The 15,995-nt window shown below is 40.5% G+C and overlaps 1 long non-coding RNA gene across 2 annotated transcripts in view; it reads left to right on the top strand.

The window, feature by feature from the left end:
* LOC146667417 (uncharacterized) overlaps positions 1–15,995 on the top strand; it is a 42,413-nt gene that overhangs the window by 22,437 nt on the left and 3,981 nt on the right. The window lies entirely within an intron of this gene.

The raw sequence follows: 15,995 nt of genomic DNA, 5'->3' as shown, positions 1-15,995 counted from the left end.
TGGGTTCATCTCAACACACCTCTTAAACCTTGTTCCAGTCTGGAGTTGCCCTCAGTGAGGGCTTGTGGGCTAGGATGGTTGTCCATCTTCTTGGTTTGCTGCCTATACATTGGCGTTTTTACTGGTGGGCAAAAGGTTGTTTCCCTGCACCTTTGGGCCAGCGACCAGATCCTGATGTTGTTTTTGCGCTTATGCAACAAACAACTGTTTAGAGTCGCTGGATGGGGTGCTCAGAGGTGATCCATCTGCTGACTCCATTGTTCTACTGGGAGACTTCAAAGCTCACGTGGGGAACTGCAGTGAGACCTGGTGAGAGGGGTGTGATTAGGTTAAAAGGCCTGCCTGATCTGAACCCGAGTGGTGTTGTCATTGGACAAAATTTTGTCCATAAGAAACACCATGTTTGAACATAAGCACGTCCATAAGAGCATGTGTCACCAAGGTTAGAGGTGGATATTTTTAATTGTATCATCAGAACTGTGACCATATGTTCTGGACACTTGAGTGAAGAGAGAAGCTGAGCTGTCAACTGATCACCACCTGGTGTTGTGCTGAATTAGGTAATGGGGAAGGATAGATCTGTCACACCTTAAGGTATAGTGAGAGTGTGCTAAGAATGCATGGCATCGGGCATTGGTCTGTAAGATCTTCAACTCTGCAAGAACCATTTTTAGTGAAATAAAACAGAGCTTTAGAAATTCGAGTCTGCTCTTGTGTTGTATTTTATGGAGATAAAATACAGCACAAGCCATGTGGTTGGTGTACTGAAAAAGGGTTGTTTTTCCCAAAAACACTAAATGCACTATGCTTAAAATTAGAGATGGTATCTGTTTCCCCAAACCAAACTAAGTGCTGGATCCAAGAGAGAGAGGCCTGAGAGCTGAGGGCTCTCCTTCTCCTTTTAATTTTAGAAACTCTAGGAACCACAAGTATGTCTGATGCTTGAGAGAAAAGTGGTCTATTGGGATAATATAATACTAAAAGGTATAATAGGGCTTCATTATTCAGGAATTAGTGAAAAAAGAAAAAGAAAGGAAAAGAAAAGAAAACACAAGCAAAGTATGGGAAAATGATGACAAGAAGAATTATTGACATGCTGCAGGGATATCTAAATTTAGGGAGTAGGAATAGATGGAGAATAAGTAGTAAGTGTATTGCATGAAGTCCTGCAGCAGTCTGAGCATATAATAGAATAACTAAGGGATAGTTCACAGTCAGCCGATCCAGGCCTAACTATAAACTTTATCGGAAAGGTTTGAATCAAATTTTAAAACTAGAGAAGAGTTCCACCAGCAACCACACAAACCTCGTGAACTCCAGTTTTATTTTGGAGGAAATAGTCACCCAGCTTCAGGAATACTACAAGAATGTTATAATACAAGAAACTGATTCAGGTTATTTTCTTTGGTGATTACATTTCGTCTACGCCCTGGCTCTTGGGATACACTGAGATAGCAGCACACACTGTTACTCAGCTTTAGCAGAATCTTCAGAGTGAGCTGCATAGGCAGCCCTATTAAGGAGTGTCCGTCTTCCACATTCCAGCAGTCCCTTGCCACATGGTCACCTCTCTATTGCTGTTGCTGCCAATTACTTATTGCCCCGCACTGCAGCAAGCTCTTTGCAAGAGGAAGTGTGGCTCCAGGTGACATTCTTCCCCTGCGCAGCCTCAGTTCAACCCTGTATCTCTTTTGGCACCTACCTACTGGTGTGTCCTGTACAGAGAGAGTCTGGTGAGTATCTTCTGCCGGAACTTGAGAATGAGCTAGCGAGTCCTGTTCCACCTAAACCTGAGCTGGAGGAGTTTCAAACTGCCTCTGCATGACCTTCTCCACTTCCACCTCTTCCTCCACCTCCGCTGCAGACCGTCAGCCAACACACTTTGTTTGCGGTTTCTGTTTTTTTCATTTAAAAAGGTAGCTGATAGAGTATTACTTGTGTCCCTTTTCATTTTTTTAAAATCTGAATTTGAGCTCCCTGTAGCCATAATGCAAAAATATTTACCATACAGCCCCCAGAAAGACAAGCTGCATAGCTCGACTTGGAAATAGTTTGTTGACAATAATATTTCTCATTACTGTGAGCTCTGGTTGCAATTATGAAGCTGTCTATCAGGTTGTCAGGATGGAGGAGGAATGTGGAGAATGCAGTTTTCTGTCTGTTCAGCTGGATATTAGCCTTTCACCAATCGTAACTGAACATATAGAGACAAAGAACTTAAATATTCCTTCTTCTGAACCAGTTGTTGTCACTTTTGAATTGGCATCACTCCTGCAGCTTGTCACTTGTTTGTTATGACTCATGAACCAACAATATGGGGATTAGGAATATTTTCAGGAACTTTCAGGAACAACAACACAGACAAAGAGGAATGTGATTGTATCGGACTAACGGTTTTTGCTTGGTGCATGGTTGACACTTGAAATTAAGGGTAGTGAGAGCTTCTACTAACCTAAGGTTGAACTTACTGTAGATGATCTCATCTACGATGGGTGGCTGTCTCCTCAGTTGTGCGTGACTCAGATACATGAAGCTGCCGGCTTGGTGTCTCCATGCCGTCTTTGTCTTCATCTTCACCCCTATGAAGCCAACACCCATCCGCCTTTTTGTACCTGTGGTTTCCAAACTGGTGGTGGTTAGCTTTGTTCATCTGCTTCTTGAGGCCACTCTGCTGGCCGCTTGAGTAGATTCATATCTCAGCAAGAGCGACATGTGCATGGTCACATTCCAATGGGGATTTGTAGAGTAGATCGGAGAAACTCATCTAAACCCAGGATTAAAACTCAGAGCCAGTTCAGATGTTCTGATAGCAAATGCTGCCGGCCTGCCTATATTCTTCTCTTGTATTTCATGGGAAAGACTATCAGCGTAGCTGTTGGCAGCAAACACAGGCTGTTTACAGAACCACATTAATGACTTACATTCTGGTATCAGAAACTTCCCCACTGCCCCCAAAATTATCAGTGGAGCTGGAAACCCATCACTCGGCTCTAAAGAACCTTGTCAGAGCGTCAGCACTTGGCAAGCCTTTGGGATGATTAAGACTGGTCGTGCCCTGCACCCCTCCATTCTCTGCACACTCTTATTCCCCCCTCCCAATGCTTGCTGGCAGCAGCCTCTGTTCTGTCTCTGCTTCTTCCACTTCTCCTGCCAATCACACTTACTCTGCCATCTGCCTGGAATGGCACTGATAGAAAACACCCTAAAGTGCTGGTTCAGGGCCAGAGACGATTCTCTAGACGCTGATCAATGGTTAATGGTGAAGACAGAAGAAGGAAAGTGTTGTGACTTCCTTTGCAGGCCAAAAGGATGCTTCCCCTCCCTAAAGACTGACAGAAAGGCTGTTTGGTCTCAGACGAACACAACAATTTGAGGAATTTTCAGGCTGTCAACTCACATTTCTGTTGTCAGTCTGGTTCGGAGCACTCTGCTTCAACATCTTAAACTTAAAGAACCTTCTTTTTGCTAATTTTTGTCATGCACTATTGTAAAAAAAAACTGTGCTCATGTAAAAAAAACTTTGAGCGCACGTAAAAAAATTTGCAAGTGTTGCATTTTGAGGAGAAATTTATTTTGAGCAAAGAAAAGCTAAATTTGAGTGAACAAAATTCATTGCTGTGTGCAAAAAATGTATTTCAGTGTTTTCTATTATCCACACACACACAATAGCAGCCCCTCTCACTCAGTTTTTTGCATTTGTGCTTGCTCGCAATGTGTTGCTTGCGCTCTCAACATTTCTCTCTGTGCGCGTTCAACTCTTTCTGTACACCGTTATGTTTGTGCCACAAAACCAACCAATCGCAGACTTGGATGCAAAAAAATCTGATTGGCTGTTTTGGTCTCCAATCAGCTCGAAATGACGAAATGCAATATCCCAGAATTCATTTTGTCCAAAACTCAAACGAGGCAGTGACGGAGGAACACAGATTGGCGGAGTTTGAAATATTACTCTTTCTGGGTCACAAAATAAACTTTTAAGATATTTTCATGCGAGAATGGTGCTGTGTAAACTTCAAATACCTGCTCGATTCATCAAGACATCACATATTTACATAAGTGTTCTAATGTTTTTTTTTTAAAACTTGTTTTATTCATTTTAATCTTTTAATTTTATCCACATTGCATCAAGCAAAAATGAAATCATATTCAACACTGACGTGAAGAAATTTGTTTAGCATTTATGCCTAATTTCTGCATATTCCAGCATATAAAAAAACTTCTTTGTGTTACACTCACTCTAAGCACTATGTCCTATTGCTCTTAAGTCTATTTTCACTGGGTTAGCAGGAGTGGGGCTGGTGGAGGTTTGCCCCATGTCAGTGGGGGGATCCAGGAGTGTCTCTGTGAACTTCACATTCCTGTGGCAGCATGCTCGGTGCTTGCTCAGATTTGAAGTTAAAATTTTCGCTGTAAAATGAAGTTTCCTTCCCACGCAGAGTGAACAGCGAACGCTAATGTTTTTGTCACTTTTTATGGAGTCAAACTCAAAGTAAATGGACTGATTCTTATATAGCACTTTTCTACTCTCCCGGAGTACTCAAAGCACTCTATACAACACATTCACCCAGTCACACCCATTCTCACAAGCACTACCTCTATAGTGAGCGCTTTCTAACTATACTCACACACATTTATACTCCAATGGATGCATCGGAGAGCAACTTGGGGTTAGTATCTTGCCCAAGGATGCTTGGCATGCAGACTGGAGGAGCCTGGGATCGAACCTCCAACCTTCCGATCAGTAGGTGACCTGCTCTACCTCCTGAGCTACAGCCACCCCAAAGCAATGTCAGTACTTCCACGCTTTAAATGCTGCATGATTGTAGTCTCTCCCACACTCCATATTATCCATTGTTGATCTACACATGTCTATTGCTGCTACAGATGTCGCTCGTACATCATCGTCATGAGACACTCTCACAAACAAAAGCACGGTTTAGTAATGCAGTAATGCAGCGTGCTTACGGGAAAGTAACAGTAATCTAATTACTTTTTTGCAATAGTAATTGCAAAATTACTTTACTCGTTACTTAAAAAAGTAATCGGATTACTTCCCATCTCTGCTTGTAATAACCAAAATTATTTTCATGTGTTTGCATGTTTAATCCATCAGTATGGGTTCTTTAATGTAAATTATATTTAAATGCTAAAAAATAATTATTGCTGTTATCCATGAATGTTTAATTTAACTATTTTACACAAAAAGCAGTGAAACTGTATTGCTTTCAGTTTTGACACCACATTCAGTTAAATTACTCTGAAGTTGGTGATTACTCAACTCAAAGTAAATCTAAACCACCTCAGTTTATGTTGTAAACCACTTACTATTTTACCTTCTACTATTTGTCCTCTGTCACCTTAGCCTGCTCTAATCCTGCCCCCACCCCCAGTCCTGTCTTTGCCTCAAATTTTTGCATGACTGCCTCCATCGCCTTTCTACTCACCTTTCTTCTACCCTACGGATGAACTTTTCAACCCTTCAACTCTGCTCACATCCTCGGGGACAGGAGACAAAGTCCTGAAGTGTTTCATGTCTTTTCTGTCTGTGCATGACCTTTTAAAGTCTGTGGTCTTATTTGCTTACTGGCATGCCCCAGCACCTCTTGCATGGCTTTGACTCCTGCGGCCATGTTGTATATGCCTACACCTGTGACCTGATGAAGGCATGCACTAATAAGCTCTTGTCCTCATCATGTCCCCATCATTCTGACATCTGTCAGTTGACAATATAAATATCAGGCACGTGCACCAACATGACATCTGTCACTATGTGGACACTTATTCTAAACATCATGACTGGTACAGGATCTCCTTAAACTGGGGGAATTATAGTAAACATAGTTGTGATGAATATTCCTTTTTTTATTTCAGTAACTGATTCAAGGTTGTACACGGTTGTGTTTACATTCTTTAATTAGTCCCATTAAAATTTTTTATAAAAATAAATAGTCTAATTAGGTAAGTAAAAAACAAAAACAAACTGCCACATAAAACAGCCATCAACACTGGACAGGGACAGGGTCTCGTATAGCTCTAAAATTCTCTGTTTTTTCCTGAAACTCTTTACCTTTCTTTCTTTTTAAAAAATAATTTCAGATGTAAAACCCTCTCTGTCTCTGTGCACAAACTAGTACTAAGTACTAAGAAATAAAAGAATGATTTAATTAAAATATAATTTATGTTTTTAGCAAAATATATTTTATTAACTTTAAAAATGATCAGCAAATACTCATTGTAAAAACTTTCTTTTTTTCCTTTTTCCCCCCCCACTTGGGTTGAAACATCCTTAGATTTCTCATGTGGAAAAGATTTACATTTTGTTCGTACTCTTACTGTGAAACACCAGGCAAACACATGTTAGGGAGAAAATTATTAAAATAATTTGAATTCAATTTTATTTATGTTGCACCAAATCACACTATCACTCCATCCGACGATCCCTGACACATCTGCATGGGTTAGTTTCACCTGATGTGTCACATGATCCAGTCTGTTTTGGGAGAATCTGAGGAAGCCTGCTGGATGTGGCTGTGTTAAATCCTGGCGCCACTCTGTCCACCCATCCCTACATTGCCTCCTCAGGCTCTGTACTCCTTTACATCACCTTTATTCTGGGCAAGAAGTGAGCCGAACATCCCCCAAAAGACCTACAGGCCAACAACAGAGAAAGAAAGAGTGAGAGCAAAGGACTGACAAGGAGAAATCAGAGACACTAATAAGAGGAGAAAGTTCGAAGAGAGAGAGAAAGAGGTGTAATTTAAAACTTGGAATTAGTGTGACACAAGGAAAATCAACAACATAGCCACTAACAGAAACATTTATAGTTGTACTGTTTATCCGGTTGTTCAGTGATGACACGACGAATCCTACTTCCGGGCCTAAAGTAGTCTGCGTTTAATATGGCTTTTGTGTTGTTAACATGTTTAATGTTTTGTATTTTCTTCTATTTGATCTCAAAAAGCTCCTAAAACAGTCAGTGATCACTGTTGCCCTCCCTCGGCTTTTATTATCGCTAATCATTTATTTAAGCTCAGTTTTTAAAACCTTAGGATGTAACTACAGCCCAGCCCATGCAGCAGTATATGAATGACTAACCTCGTATTGTGGATGGATTATCTCAGTTGTTCTCCTGGCTGAAGTTTGGTCCTTTTACAGCATCCTGCCATGCGATTACATTTGTTCCTGACCACCGAGAACACTCACGTTAACTTTTATCGAGTGGAAAAAAAGTTAGCTTGTTTATATTATGCTAACATAGCTGTGTCGCTAGCGGTCACGTAGCACATCATTATATACCAGCTAGCCCAACTTCAGTAACCCTACAAACGTCACTGCTGTTTAGTTTTCTGTCTTCGTTTATGCTGGAAGTGATAACAGAGCTGTACGTTTTAATTTGTTTCCAAAACCCCACAGTCAGGACATGCTATATTGTATTTAGATAGAAGCTAGTGAGCTAACTCCCTGCTAACTTCTAACTCCGTTAAATGTCATAAATTCCGTTTTCATGGATGCCTGGATGTTAAACTCAATTGTTACACCTGGTAGAGCAGAACGCTGATCATTTTTATTAAAGATGAAAGAATTTAGACAGTTTTTCAACTCTCAGTAATGCCATAGTGATCATTTGATATATGGACCTGCAGCGGAGTTTAGGTCCAGACACAGCTAGTGACGTCAGACTGAACAACCGGATTGAGTTCCGCTCAGCTGTCTTACATAAAGACAGCTACTCTGTATATAGAGTGAAGTAAGTAAACCTTGGACAGCAGTGTTAAAAAAGTAAATTTCAACTTGCTTTTGTTGGACTAGTTACACCAATTTACTGTACATACTGTACTATGTGTGTATTTGCATGTCAGCGCATACTGACATTTAGAGGATTAAAGCTTTTTGAAAAAAAGTAGTTTAGATAGTTTAGAGCTTCTCGTTTAATGTCTTTCCCCAAAGACAGATTGAGAGACATGTTCAAAGCCTGGTTACTTCTACAGTGTATAGCTGCATAGTCGCTACACAATGTGAAAGTCATTGTCAGGTTGAGCACCCCTCATTTTGTTATGAAATGTGAGTTGCAAACACTGTTCAGTAAGAGTAACTCTTTTCAGTGCTGTAAGAATTAGACAAATCTTTCATATAGTATGATTTGCTCATGAAAGTGACCATTTTAGCATCTTCCCCTACAACATACCATTTGCTTGACTTAAGCAATAGTTACGGCTCAGAACAAAGACAGTGATCTCTGATACAATTAAAAGAAGTTGAAACAGGAAACAGTGATTTTTATTATTCTTATTATTATTCTGTTTTACTTTGTTGTACAAGATAGATACAACAGGGCCATTTCCACAGTACAACCCTAATTTTAAAAGTAAAAAGCAGAATGCAATCATTTGGAAGTCTCATATAAACCCATATTTTATTCATAGTAGAACATAGAAAACGTATCAAATGTCCAAATGGACAAAATTATTCATTTAAAAAACCAGATTAGTTAATGTTGATTTCAGTGATTATCACACTATAGCATGCTCTCTTCTTTGAACAACAGTTGTAAAGTCTGGGAAGTGAGGAGATCAACTGCTTGCCTTTTAGGAGAGGAATGTTGACCTCTTTCTTGTCTGATAAAGGATTCTAGCTACTCAACCTTTCTGTTGCATTTTTGGGTTTGTGATGGAAAAAATGTTTTCAGTTGGTGGAACATCTGGATTTAACCTGCATTTGTAGAGAGCGGCTATTTCTGGAATTGTTCCTGAGCCCGAGTGTTTTCCATGCCAGAATCATGCCTGAGGACCAGTAGATGACAGACACTGAATATTGTTTTTTACCCTTATTCCTTGAACATAGAGATTTCTTCAGATTCTCAGAATCCGTTGATGATATTATGCATTGTATATGGTGAGATTGTCAAAATCTTATGTTGAAGGACACTTTTCTGATTTTTAAAAAAAATTGTTATTATAGAGCCAAGAATCAATCCTTCGAAGCTCTCTGCACTCTCTGTTCGTTCGCTCTGTGGTAGAGTATCACTTCCCTTTCCTGCTCAAACACAGGCTGTATCCCAATTCAGGGTCTGCAGCCTTAAAGTACGTATTTCAAGGCCGATTACGTCACAGCGGCGCGCCGAAGGCTGTCCCAATTCAAAGGCTGCTCGAAATGCGGCCCTGAAATGCGTCCTTCATTTCCCTGAATTTTAAGGCTGTGGAAGTGTAGACTTCGTGGCCCAACATATCCCAGAATGCATAGCGTGGCGATGGGTGTGGATAAATTTGCAGAAAAAAACAGCGGGTGAGGGGCGGCCGAAGAGTACACTTTAAGTACTGAATATTATGTCACTTATTTATGTGCAAATGTTTAATAACGAAGAACAAAACATTACTGTTGGCCACATGTCGGCAAAGTTATGTGACATTAGTGATGTTTGTACTAACTTGGTTTTAAAGCCTTTACTTTAAAATATACGCCGTTCAATAGCTGAGCTTAATCTTACAGAGAATGATCAAAGCTCATGTAGAAACAAACAAATGAACCAAAGATTTTCTCCTTCATTTCTGTCAAACAAAGCTATGACACGTTTCCAGTGGTTAGTATCATGGTTGCTAGGCAACCTGGGTATCGCAATGGAGGCTTTTTTTTTAAACTTTATTGACAAACAACAGTATCAGCGCAATGGAGGCTAGACCGTCCCATTACACAAGCCTCGCACTTCCGGCCTTAGCGGTCTTTGAGTACGCGGCCCTTGAGGATCGTTGAGGCTGCGTACTAGGGGTGGGTTCTTATAATCGATTCATCGATTAAAATCGATTCTGGCTTGGATAACGTAAAATCGATTCATTAAAATCCTGAATCGATTTTTTAATATAAATTTATTTTGCCCAAAATGCCAGAATCTCAGGTGAAATCTCACAAAATTTCAAGAACCACCAAACAGTTAAGACAGTAAATGAGAGCAGGAACACGGATTCTGCACAAAGACTTAAACACACAGCGGGACCCGCGGATCAGAATCAGTTAGATGTCGCTTTTCTCACAGTCGGGGCTGAAAGCCGACAGCTCGCTGACTCTGATCTGTCGGCGGGTCTGCGCTTTGTGTGCACGCCCTTTATGCGCCGATTCTAAAGCTGTTAGTTTGATCTCTCTCCAAACAATATTGACCGAACCAGCAGCAAAAGAAGATCCAAACGCTTCACATAAACATCGTCATGAATTCACTCAGACTTTTACTGTTTTGCTTCCACTGCGATGCACAGCTCTCTCTCTGTACTTCAAGAACAGTTTCCCTTTCTTCATTATTCGCTTGCTTGTTACGCACAAGTCTACTGTTGTTTACAGGCTGTCGGCCGCTGTTTTTTCCCTTTTACATTCTTCCGAAAAGAAAACCTCATTTCTGCTGTTCAATACTGAACAAATTTAAACTTTTTAAAATTATTCAAAATGCAAAACACTGTGTCTCTAATAAAACCGCTGTAACTTCAGAGGTGATGTTCATATGTTGATTAATGGTTTTCTTTCGTTTTTGATGTACTGCAGAATATTTTTATAAAATCCCAGGCCAGGAAAATCACCTTCATGTTTTTCTGTGTTTTATCCTCAGCTACTTTGACACAAAGGCCTCTGCTGTGATGCTCACACCTGTGATAAAGTCTTGCGTGTGTCAGCTTCCTTTTTATTGATACAAAAATATGTAAATGTACTGATCTGAATTATAATATTTCTGACTGTCAAAATTTCCCAGATTTAAATCGAATCGAATTAAATCGAATCGTGGATCGAATCGATTCGGGGCCTTGTGAATCGGAATTGAATCGATTCTAGAAATCAGTGACGATACCCAGCCCTACTGCGTACTTTAAGGCTGCAGACCCTGAATTGGGATACAGCCACAGTGGTGTTTCTGAGTAGCTTATCTGCTTAGCAATTTAATTAAAAACTTTTAAATACATTGTTTTTTCATGGTATAATCTTCACGTGCTTCATCCGAAGCACACTTTCTGTGTACTCACTACCTAATTTATAGCCAAAGTATTCACTCACTGTCTCTGTACTGTTTCGCTAGCTTAGCTTAGCTCGTAGCCGACTCATTAGCACCATAGCTACTTCACCTGTCCCTCCTGCACTTTCTTGCTCATTGTGTCAGATGTTTAGTTACTCCTCGGCCTCCTTTAGCAGTAATGATAACTGTAACAAATGTAGCATATTTGCAGCTCTGGAGGCCAGGATTACTGAATTGGAGACTTGGCTTCGCAAGCTTCATTCACCCATAGCTAGCCAGGCCCCTGTAGCTGGTGCAGCCGAAGATAGCGTAGGCCCTGCTAGCTGTTCCCCGGCAGACCCCAAGCAGCTGGGGAAAGAGGGCGGCTGGGTGACGGTGAGGAGGAAGCATAGTCCTAAACAGAAGCCCCAGGTACACCACCAACCTGTTCATGTGTCTAACTGTTTTTCTCCACTCTGCGACACACCCGCTGGGGCTCAAACTCTGGTAATTGGTTATTCTGTTCTCAGATATGTGAAGCTAGAGACACCGGCAACCACAGTCAATTGTCTTCCAGGGGCCAGAGCAGGCGACATTGAAGGAAATTTAAAACTGCTGGCTAAGCGTAAACGTAAATTCAGTAAGATCATAATTCACGTCGGCAGTAATGACACCCTGTTACGCCAATCGGAGGTCACTAAAATCAATATTGAATCAGTGTGCAACTTTGCCAAAACAATGTCGGACTCTGTAGTTTTCTCTGGTCCCCTCCCAATCAGACCAGGGGTGACATGTTTAGCCGCATGTTCTGCTTAAATTGCTGTCTGTCTGAGTGGTGTCCCAGAAACGATGTGGGCTTCATAGATAATTGGCAAACCTTCTGGAGGAAACCTGGTCTTGTTAGGAGAGACGGCATCCATCCCACTTTGGATGGAGCAGCTCTCATTTCTAGAAATATGGACAAATTTATTAAACCCCCCAAAATATGACTATCCAGAGTTGGGACCAGGAAGCAGAGTTGCAGTCTTACACGCCTCTCTGCAGCTTCTCTCCTCCTGCTACCCCCCCAAAAACCCATCTCCATAGAGACTGTGTCAGCTCCCAAACAGACAAAAAACAAACTAAAAACCAGCAACAAACAACTTAAACATAAACAATTACAAAGAAAGAACAATAAAGTATCCACACCTGAACCAAAGAGTAAAACAGTGAAATGTGGATTATTAAATATTAGGTCTCTCTCCTCCAAGTCTCTGTTAGTACATGACTTAATAATTGATCAACAAATCAATTTACTCTGCCTTACAGAAACCTGGTTGCAGCAGGATGATTATGTTAGTTTAAATGAATCAACACCCCCGAGTCATTCTAACTACCAGAAACCCCGAAGCACAGGCCGAGGGGGCGGTGTGGCAGCAATTTTTCACACCAGCCTATTAATCAACCAAAGACCCAGACAGACTTTTAATTCATTTGAAAGCCTGATGCTTAGCCTCGTCCACCCCAGCTGTAAAACTCAGACACCAGTCTTACTTGTTATCATCTATCGTTCACCTGGGCCTTACACAGAGTTTCTGTCTGATTTCTCAGACTTTATATCTAATTTAGTTCTGAGCTCAGATAAAATAATTATTGTGGGTGATTTTAACATTCATGTAGATGCTAAAATGACAGCCTCAACATGGCATTTAATCTGTTATTAGACTCAATTGGCTTCTCTCAAACTGTAAAAGAACCCACCCACCACTTTAATCACACTCTAGATCTTGTTTTAACATATGGCATAGAAACTGAACATTTAACAGTTTTTCCTAAAAACCCTCTCCTGTCTGATCATTTCCTGATAACATTTACATTTACAATAATCGATTACACAGTAGTGGAGAGTAGACTTTATCAAAGTAGATGTCTTTCTGAAAGCGCTGTAACTAAGTTTAAGAATATAATCCACCCACTGTTATCATCTCCAATGCCCTGTACCAACACAGAGCAGAGCAGCTATCTGAACGCTACCCCAACAGAGGTCGATTATCTTGTTAATAATTTCACCTCCTCACTATGTACGACTCCGGATATTGTAGCTCCTGTGAAAACTAAGGTCTCTAATCAGAAGTACCTGACTCCGTGGTATAATTCTCAAACACGTACCCTAAAGCAGATGACTCGTAAGCTGGAGAGGAAATGGCGTGTCACAAATTTAGAGGATCATCATTTAGCCTGGAGAAATAGTTTGCTGCTTTATAAGAAAGCCCTCTGCAAAGCCAGAACATCTTACTATTCGTCACTGATTGAAGAAAATAAGAACAACCCCAGGTTTCTCTTCAGCACTGTAGCCAGGCTGACAAAAAGTCAGAGCTCTTTTGAGCCAACCATCCCTTTGACGTTAACTAGTAATGACTTCATGAACTTCTTCACAAATAAAATTTTTATCATTAGAGAAAAAATTACCAATAATCATCTCACAGATGTAATATTATCTACAGCTACTCTTAGTACCATTGATGTTAAGTTAGACTCTTTTTCTCCAATTGATCTTTCTGAGTTAACTTCGATAATTACTTCCTCCAAGCCATCAACGTGTCTTTTAGACCCCATTCCTACAAAACTGCTCAAAGAAGTCCTGCCATTAATTAATTCTTCGATTTTAAATATGATCAACCTATCTCTAATAATCGGCTATGTACCACAGGCCTTCAAGCTGGCTGTAGTTAAACCTTTACTCAAAAAGCATCTCTAGACCCAGCAGTCTTAGCTAATTATAGGCCAATCTCAACCTTCCTTTCATATCAAAAATCCTTGAAAGAGTAGTTGTCAAACAGCTAACTGATCATCTGCAGAGGAATGGTTTATTTGAAGAGTTTCAGTCAGGCTTCAGAGCTCATCACAGAACAGAAACAGCTTTAGTGAAGGTTACAAATGACCTTCTTATGGCCTCTGACAGTGGACTCATCTCTGTGCTTGTCCTGCTAAACCTCAGTGCAGCCTTCGATACTGTTGACCATAATATCCTATTAGAGCGATTAGAACATGCTGTAGGTATTACAGGTACTGCACTGCAGTGGTTTGTATCATATCTATCTAATAGACTCCAATTTGTGCATGTAAATGGAGAGTCCTCTTCACACACTGAGGTTAATTATGGAGTTCCACAGGGTTCAGTGCTAGGACCAATTCTGTTTACATTATACATGCTTCCCTTAGGCAGCATCATTAGAAGACATAGCATACATTTTCACTGCTATGTAGATGACACCCAGCTCTATCTGTCCATGAAGCCAGATAACACACACCAATTAGTTAAACTGCAGGAATGTCTTAAAGACATAAAGACCTGGATGGCTGCTAACTTTCTGCTTCTTAATTCAGATCAAACTGAGGTTATTGTACTCGGCCCTGAAAATCTTAGAAATATGGTATCTAACCAGATTCTTACTCTGGATGGCATTACCTTGGCCTCCAGTAACGCTGTGAGGAACCTTGGAGTCATTTTTGACCAGGACATGTCCTTCAACGCACATATTAAACAAATATGTAAGACTGCATTCTTCCATTTGCGCAACATCTCTAAAGTTAGAAATATCCTGTCTCAGAGTGACGCTGAAAAACTAGTTCATGCATTTATTACTTCCAGGCTGGACGACTGTAATTCATTATTATCAGGATGTCCAAAAAACTCGCTGAAAAGCCTTCAGCTAATCCAAAATGCTGCAGCAAGAGTCCTGACAGGGACTAGAAAGAGAGAGCATATTTCTCCTGTTTTGGCTTCCCTTCATTGGCTTCCTGTTAAATCCAGAATTGAATTCAAAATCCTGCTCCTCACATACAAGGTCTTAAATAATCAGGCCCCATCTTATCTTAATGACCTTGTAGTACCATATCACCCTATTAGAGCACCTCTGTCTCTCTTCCACAGCATGTCTTTTATCCTGTCTTCCTTCTCTCACCCCAACCGGTGGCAGCAGATGGCCCCGCCCCTCCCTGAGCCTGGTTCTGCCGGAGGTTTCTTCCTGTTAAAAGGGAGTTTTTCCTTCCCACTGTCGCCAAAGTGCTTCATATGATTGTTGGGGTTTTCTCTGTATCTATGAAGCGCCTTGAGGCGACTTTTGTTGTGATTTGGCGCTATATAAATAAAATTGAATTGAATTGAATTGGCCAAAATGGCTTGGGAGGACTGTATATATTGACTTTTATTTATTATAGTGTGTTTGTGTATCCATGAGAATAAAAGTATTTGGCTGTTATCATGTTAATTCTGCTCAAGTTTTCAGGAACTTGTGCTTGTTGAATGATTCTAGTTTCTTGTTGTTGTTTATAGCAGTGCAGTATTGTTCATTAGATGCATACTGCCATTATTTCTCTCCCTCATAGTAAAGAGAGTTTGGGTATGCAGTTAAGGACCGTCCTACATTTCTTTATCTTGCTTCTAAAGATCTATTTTTTGGGTCATTGTTGTGTTGGAAGACAAAACGATGACCCAGACCCAGTTTTGCTGCTGACTGCTTGGGGGTTTTCTTTCAAAATCTTCACATATCCTTCTTTCTTCATGAATCCTTCTACTTCGATAAAATTCCCAGTCCCAAACTCACATAAGCATCCCCTAAGTAATTGTACTCCCACCACCGTATTTAGCTATGGGGATGACCTCTCCCTGCTTTCTCTGTAAGCAGCGTAAAATGAGATGAAGCCATATCTCTTTGGCCAAAGGACACACTTCCAGTATTCCAGTACATTCTTTTTAGCAAAACTTACCTTTTTAGCATTTTGTTGCACCTTAAATGAGATAACATTTTTCACTAAATACCAAAATGTCTCAGTTTAAACATTTTATTTAAATGCTTTTTTTTGCATCTGCAGTCATTTATTTTGGTAAAATGTTGTTATTTAGTGATGGTACCTCCCTCCTATTCCTTGCACATACATGGAAACATGGAGATATGGAGTCCAGGAACAAGAGTCAGACACAGAACAGAGTGGATCATCAGTGACAAAAATATATGATGCTGATGACGATGATGCCCAACATGGGCTG

Source organism: Rhamphochromis longiceps, linkage group LG6, assembly GCF_057381845.1.
Source record: "Rhamphochromis longiceps isolate RC_006_pf linkage group LG6, R_longiceps_female_GT1.1, whole genome shotgun sequence".
Classification (NCBI taxonomy): Eukaryota; Metazoa; Chordata; class Actinopteri; order Cichliformes; family Cichlidae; genus Rhamphochromis; species Rhamphochromis longiceps.
Note: the sequence above shows the minus strand (reverse complement) of the source record. Positions and strands in the feature narration are given on the sequence as shown.